The sequence below is a fragment of the Equus przewalskii genome, chromosome 28 (genome assembly GCF_037783145.1).
Source record: "Equus przewalskii isolate Varuska chromosome 28, EquPr2, whole genome shotgun sequence".
Classification (NCBI taxonomy): domain Eukaryota; kingdom Metazoa; phylum Chordata; class Mammalia; order Perissodactyla; family Equidae; genus Equus; species Equus przewalskii.
The window spans coordinates 6,848,457-6,855,962 of NC_091858.1; positions in this window are offsets into that span (position 1 = coordinate 6,848,457).

Genomic DNA, 7,506 nt, shown 5'->3' on the forward strand with positions numbered 1-7,506 from the left:
AAGTCCAAATCACCATGAGAATTCACCTCACACCTGTTAGAATGGCTGTTATCAAAAAGACAAGAAATAACAAGTGTTGACAAGGATATGGAGAAAAAGGGAGCCCTTATACACTGTTGGTGGGAATGTAGTTTGGTGCAGCCACTGTGGGAAACAATATGGAGGGCCCCAAAAAATTAAAAATGGAACTACCATGTGATCCAGCAATTCCACTTCTGGGTATATATCCAAAGGAAATGAAAACGGGATCTCAGAGAGATATCTGCCCTCTCATGGTCAGTGTGGCTTTACTCACAATAGCCAAGATATGGAAACAACCTAAGCATCCATCAATGGATGGATAGATAAAGAAGATGTGAGATATATATCATGGGATGTCATTTAGCCATGAGAAAGAAGGAACTCCTGCCTTTTGTAACAGCATGGATGGACCTCGAGGGCATTCTGTTAAGTGAAATAAGTCAGACAGAGAAAGACAAATACTGTATGATATTTGTATAGATGGAATCTAAAAAAATCAAACTCATAGAAACAGAGAGTAGAATGGTAGTTACCATGGCCTAGGGGTCGGTGGAAATGGGGAGATACTGGTAAAAGAGTATGAAATTCCAGCTATAGGATGAATAAGTTCTGGGGCTTTAATGTACAGCATGGTGATTATAGTTAACAATGCTGTATTATATACTTGAAAGTTGCTAAGAGAGTTGACCTTCAATGTTCTCACGCTAAAGAGAAATGGTAATTATGTGTCAGGATGGAAGTGTTAGCTAACTTTATGTTGGTAATCATTTTGCGATAAATAAACTTACTTTAAACTTATACAATGTTATATGTCAATTATATCTCAATAAAACTGGAAAAAAAGAGAGAAAATTCTCAAAGATGCTCAAGACTTTTGCACTCATCTGCATCCTCTCCAGACTGTACAGTAAGAAGTGCTCACTGCAAATCCCGAAGACAGGTGCCCCCACCCATGCCACATGCTCCGGCAGGTGTGCAGGGTTTTCTCTCCAGCCAGCTGCCCATCAATCTATTGTAAACCCACTCCATCATTAAGACCCAGCAGTGCAGGAGCATATTCCTTAGTCCTCTAAGTTCATACATGTGTTGACTTATCTGAGTGGCCACGAGGCCTTTCACAGAGATGAGGAACGGTGTACAGATACTTTACAATGTGGGAGAATTATCTATCCTTCATATTTTCATTCATTCAACCCAAATCTGGTATTTAGTATTTACCAACTTACAGGTGTTTAGTATTTACAATTTACAGGCCCTTTTCTAAGTCCCAGGGATACGGAAGTGAATATGATAGGCAAGGTCACGGGACATGTGGAAGCTTTTTACGAAGAATTGGGGTGTTTGACCTCATCTTTATTTGTCGTGTATGGACTTATTTCACAGATATTTGATAAGCACCTGCTATGTCCAAGTAACATGCACCAAAATGAGGCAAGAAGGATCAGAAACAAATCCTATCCTGGTAGAGGAGAGGTAAGACACACATCATGAATAAATCCAATACCTTGTTTAAGGAGGGAGGTGCCATAAGCCGGGAAAGGACGGGAGAGTGTTCAGAGAGAAAAGATAATTTATCCAGGTTACTTCTTTCTTAGTGAAGGTTGGAATTAAGAAACGTGTTAACAGTTCCATCATGGCGACTTTTAAACGTACTGTGCAATCCAGTACAGTGTGGGCTTAATGCTTATTGTTATTGTTATTGGTGGTAATGACAATGTCATTCATTGTCATTGCAATTATGGACACATTACAGCCCCCTCTCTATGAAGTAGGTGTTAGAAAACTCTGGGGCTCCATTTCAGGCCTTGTCAGGAGTCGGGTGTGGTTGGGAACTCCCAGAAATCAGAGACGTGCCTCTTACAGGAGGCAGAGTAGTGCAGAGGTTGAGTGAGGAGGCTCTGAAGCCGGACTGCAATTCAAAACCAGCCTTCGGATGCCGGTTCTCCTGCTTGCCTGCTGTGAGGCCATGGGCAAATCACTTGAACTCCCTGTGTGTGTTTCCCCATCTGTTAAATTGGGGTGATAATGGTATTGGCCTCATAGGGTTGTATGACAATTAAATGCATGTAAAGCATTCACAACAGAGCCCAACAGACAGTATATCCTCAATAATGCCTGTCATTATTATTGCTCCACCTCATAATAAAGTGGTCTCTTGAAGGTGCAATCAGCATGATGCTAGGAGGACACATTAAATTAATGTAATGGTCTTCCTGTATTTAAATATCACCGAAAGACATTTATATTAACTTTAAAAATTCTTCCCAAGTTCAGCACATGGGTTTTAAATATTGGGATAATTTGTTTCCACTAAAGTAATATGTATTAACATTTAATATAATATTTGGTACATGCAAAAGAGTGTATGTATGCATCATGGATGTACATTTAAAGCATCCGTGTGCTTCTCTCCTATCCCATCCTCTGGCCTCTCCTCCAGAAATGACCACTAACCTGAATTTTATGTTTATTATCTCTTTGCTTTTAAAAAACTTTTTTTTGAATTAAAGTATAACATGTGTAACAGCAAAATGCACAAATCTTAAGTGTACAGCTTGATTAATTTTTACAACGTATAACTTGTGTAACCACACCTAGATCAAGATGTGGCATGTTATTGGTACTCCAGAACCCTCCCTTGCACCCCTCCCCAGTGAACTCTTCCCACACTCCCCCTGCAACGTAACCACTGTTTGGACTTAGATCACCGTAGATTAGTTTTGGAATTAAGTGTGTATTCTTGTGTCTGCCTTCTTCCAGTCAGCATTCTACTTGTGAGATTCATCCATGTTTTTATATGCATTAGCAGTTCATTCTTTTTCATTGATTGAGTGGTATTTCACTGTCTGAATAAAGCACGCAATTTATTCATTCATTGTACTGTTAATGGACATTTGTTTTCTGTCCACTTTTTGGCTATTATAAATAAAGCCATGAGCTTTCCTGTCCATGTCTTTTGGTGCACATATGTGCTTATATCTGTTGGGTGTAACAGGAGTGTAATTGTCGTGTCACAGGGTATGCACATGCTATGACAGATACTTCCAGTTTTCCAAAGTGGTTGGTTGTACCAATTTACATACCCCCCAGCAGTGTGTGAAAGTTCTAGTCGCTTTGCATCCTTGCCAAAACTTGGTATTGTTAGTGAAAAATTTTTTTTTAGCCATCCTGTTGGGTGTAGTGAACTATTTCTCTTTGTCTCTATTTTAGTTGCATCTAATAACTTTTGATATGTTATTTTCATTGCCATTCAGTTTGAAATATTTCCATACGTATTGCAAAATCTTCTCCCATTCTGTGACTTGCCTTGTCTCTTTATTAATGTTATTTTTTTTGCTGGCTAGAAGCTTGATATTTTCATGTAATTTTAAAATTTTGACCCATGGGTTATTTAGAAAAATATATTCCTTAATTTCTAAACATTTGGGGATTTCCTAGTTATCTTTCTGTTTTGGATCTCTTGCTCAATTTCACTATCATCAGAGAGTATTTTCTAAATCACTTTAACCCTTTAAAATATACTTAGAGAGGTATATTAAAATCTCCAACTATACTTGTGGATCCATATTTTTCTCCCTTAGTTCTGCCAGTTTTTGCTTTATCTGTTTTGAAGCTATGTTATTATGTATGTATAAATTTAGAATTGCTCTATTTTTCCATTGAACCAACCACTTTATCATTAGGAAATATCATTTAGTAAAATTACTTGCCTTAAAATTTACTTTCTCTGATATTTGTCTAGATACAGAATCTTTTTTTTTTTTTTTTTAAAGATTTTAGTTTTCCTGTTTCTCCCCAAAGCCCCCTGGTACATAGTTGTATATTTTTTTCAGTTGCGGGTCCTTCTAGTTGTGGCATGTGGGAGGCTGCCTCAGCATGGCTTGATGAGCGGAGTCGTGTCCGCACCCAGGATCTGAACTGGCAAAACCCTGGGCTGCTGAAGCAGACTGTGAGAACTTAACCACTTGGGCACGGGGCTGGCCCCACCATCTTTCTTTTGATTAATGTTCTCTTGGTGTATCTTTTTCCACCCAGAGTGAGTGTTTCACCAAACCAGGCCTAAGTCGCATAGCCTTTTATGACCTACCCTTGAAAATCACAGTGTTACTTCTGCCATACTGTATTGGTTGAAGGAGTCATGAGCCTGTTCAGACTGGGGAAGGGAGATAAACCCCCACCTCTTAATAAGAGGGGTGCGAAAGGATTTGTGGTTATGCTTTAAAATTGCCACACAACTTTTCTTTCTGCAGTCTCATGTTTAAGATGTATTGCTTGTAAGCAGTATATAGTTGGATTTTATTTATTTTTGTCTAGTCTCACAGTCTTTGTCTTTTAATGGGAGACTTTGGTCCATTTATATTTAGAGTAATTACTGATTTTAAGGTTTAAACTATCATCTTACTGTTTACTTTCTGTTTGTTCTGTACATTTTTTGTTAATTTTGTTCTCCTTTCTTTCCTTCTTTGGATTAATCATGCTTTAAAAAAATCATTTTATTTCCCTACTCCAGCAGCTTATTGTTTGTACATTCTTTTTTATTCTTTAGTGATCACCCTAGAGATTGCAACGTGTGTCATCCTTTAATTATAACCTACCTTAAATGTGTACTTATAGCACGTCCTGGACAATGCAAGAAACTTACAACACTTTTAAGTCCATTTACTCTCCTCTTGTCTTTTGTGCTATAGTTAACATATAATTACTTCTACATATATTTTGAACCCCACAAAAGATTACTATTATCGTTCTATACAGTAAGTATTAATTTAGATTTATCTATACCTTTGTGGTGCTATTTATTCCTTCTTGCATTACTCTGTTTCCATCTGGAATTATTTCTCTTCTGCCTGAAAAATCCTTTTAGTGTTTCTTTTAATGCACATATGCTAGTGTAAATTCTCTCATTTTTTATTTGCCTGAAAATGTCTTTATTATGCCTTCACTTTTAAAGGATATTTTCACTGAGTAGAGAATTTTAGGTTAGCAATTACTTTCTTTCAGCACTTTAAAAATTTCTTTGAACTATCCTTTGGTTTCCATTTTTTCCTACTGCTGAGCTGTCAGTTTTATTGTTGCTCTTTTGAAAACAATGTGTTTTTCCTCCTCTGGTTGCTTTTGCCATTTTTCCTTTGACTTTGGTTCTCAGCCGTTTTTCTTTGATTATCTGGGTGTGATCTTTGTGTTTATGTTGCTTGTGGTTTGTAGAAATTCTTTATTCTGTGGCTTGATGTCTTTCATCATTTTTTGAAAATTCTCACCCAATATTTCTTTAAAAATTGCCTCAATTCCATTGTCTCTCCTCTCCATCTGGGACTTCAATGACAGATATACTGGATGTTTTTACTGTGTCCTTAGATCTCATATGCTCTTCCCCGCCTTGTCCTCCCATTTTGCATTCTTTTCCCTCTGTGCTTTAATATCTTTTCTTTGGGTACATCTAATTTGTTTTTTGGATCTAACTATTCAATTCTTAATTTCAGTAATTTTATTATTTTACTTCTAGGATTTCCATTTGGCTCTTTCCTTAACAGATTCCAGTTCTTTGGCAAAATTCTCTATCCTTTTGATTATTTTCTTGGACATATTAATAATAGTTATTTTAAAGTCCGTATTTGATAATTCCAATATCTGTATCACTGTTTTTCCCATTAATTGCTTTTTTCTTCTTGGTTTTCAGTCATTCGATCCTGGTATGCCAGGTAATTACGTTTCTAAGATTCATCTGTGTTGCTGCAAGTAGCTATAATTCATCTATTTTTACTAATTTATAACATTTCACAGTGTGAATGGACCACAGTTTATTTCTCCCATTGTCTTGTTGATGATTATGTGGTTTGGAGAATCATTTAGAAAAATCACTCATTTTAAGCTTCTTGAAACCATTTAAAAGAATTAATTCTGCAGTTATTTTGAGCTTAGAGAGCAAGCCAGTATAATGTGTTTGGGCCACACTGGCAGTGGACCATTTCAATGATCTAAGTACTAGCATGTGCTGTGAATACTGTTTCTCCATTATGGCCTTACTCTGTATCCCCAAAGAAGCCCATTAAAATTTCAGAGCAATTCATTTGCAGTTGCTTTGGCCATACGGGTGGGTAGTTGGCGTCACATTGGAGGCACAAAAATCAGGAGCTGGACTGGATCAGCTCATCCTTTGTGGAGTGAAATGGAGCCAACATAATAAGACCAGATTTATTTCATCATTCTCTTGAGGAAGCCATGAATGAGATTGGAATAAAAACTAAGGAAACTGGTGCCTGTGCATACTTCCGGTCTCCTGGGAAATAACTGCAGCTCCAAAACCCATGTACGTCATCTGAAGTTCTTGAGACAATTATTCGAAGTGGCTGGATGCCACTGGTGGTTTTATTGGAGCATGGGCAGATGCCGGGGAAGCAGTGGGGGGAAGTGGGAAGAACGTAAACTACGTTCAGACTCACCTGGGTTTGAATCCTGGCTTCGACACCAAGTAGATTTTTACAAAGCCTGACTCATTCAACCTCTTTTGTCTTCAATTTTCTCATCTGTAAAATGAGCATGCTCAAAGCTTTCTGCCTGGATTCTTGTGAGGATTATATGCCACATTATATTAAAGATGCCTAGCATAATGCCTGGCAATCTTAGCTGTTCAATAAAAGATGGCTTTGTGTCACTGTCATCACTGTCATCATCGTGATCATCTCCACCAGCACGTAGGAAAGTTTTGGAGATGCGCATGGCTCTGGGCCTTGCAGGAGGTCCTGAACTCTGCTACTCTGCCATTCAGTGTGGCAAGTCTGTGCCCCTGTGCAAGTTATTAAGTTATTGCTGTTTCCCAGGGCTTGCTCATTACATTAGGGTTTTTTTCCTCAAAGAGGGAAAGGGAAGGGTTCTAACTAATTAGGACTGGGCTTGTCAGATTTAGGGCATGGCCCACAATCATGTATAGTCAAATGTCTGTGGACTGACAATCAATCTGAAGAGGAAGACAGGTCATATAGCAATCTGCACCAGGAACCTCCACACAAGCAAAAGATTTTCATCAGTGCTACAGGGCTGAAAGCTGTCACTGAATTCAGCTGACTTTTAAATACATTGACAGATGATGTACACATAGGCTAAAGAGAGAACCAGTTTAGGGAGCCCATCAGGTCCTAGGGAGATAAACTAATGATGTGCCATCAGCTTGGTTTCGTGCTCCAGTTCAAGTTAGAGGTCCACAGAGCAAGGTTCTGATCAATCACTTTCTAACATAGCTCTTGTTCATTTCTTGCATTGTTTATTTATGAAACATTTATGGAACATCTCCCATGTGCTCAGCCCACTATGTTAGGTGCTGTGGGGGACACAGAAAGTCTGTCTTTCTATCTATCCAATCTATCTATCTATCTGTCTATCTACCTATCTAATCTATATCTATATCTATCTCTATCTCTCTATATCTCTATGTCTATACTGCTACAACGAGCCTTGAGTTCAGCAAGTTCCTTTGTATGGTTTATATAT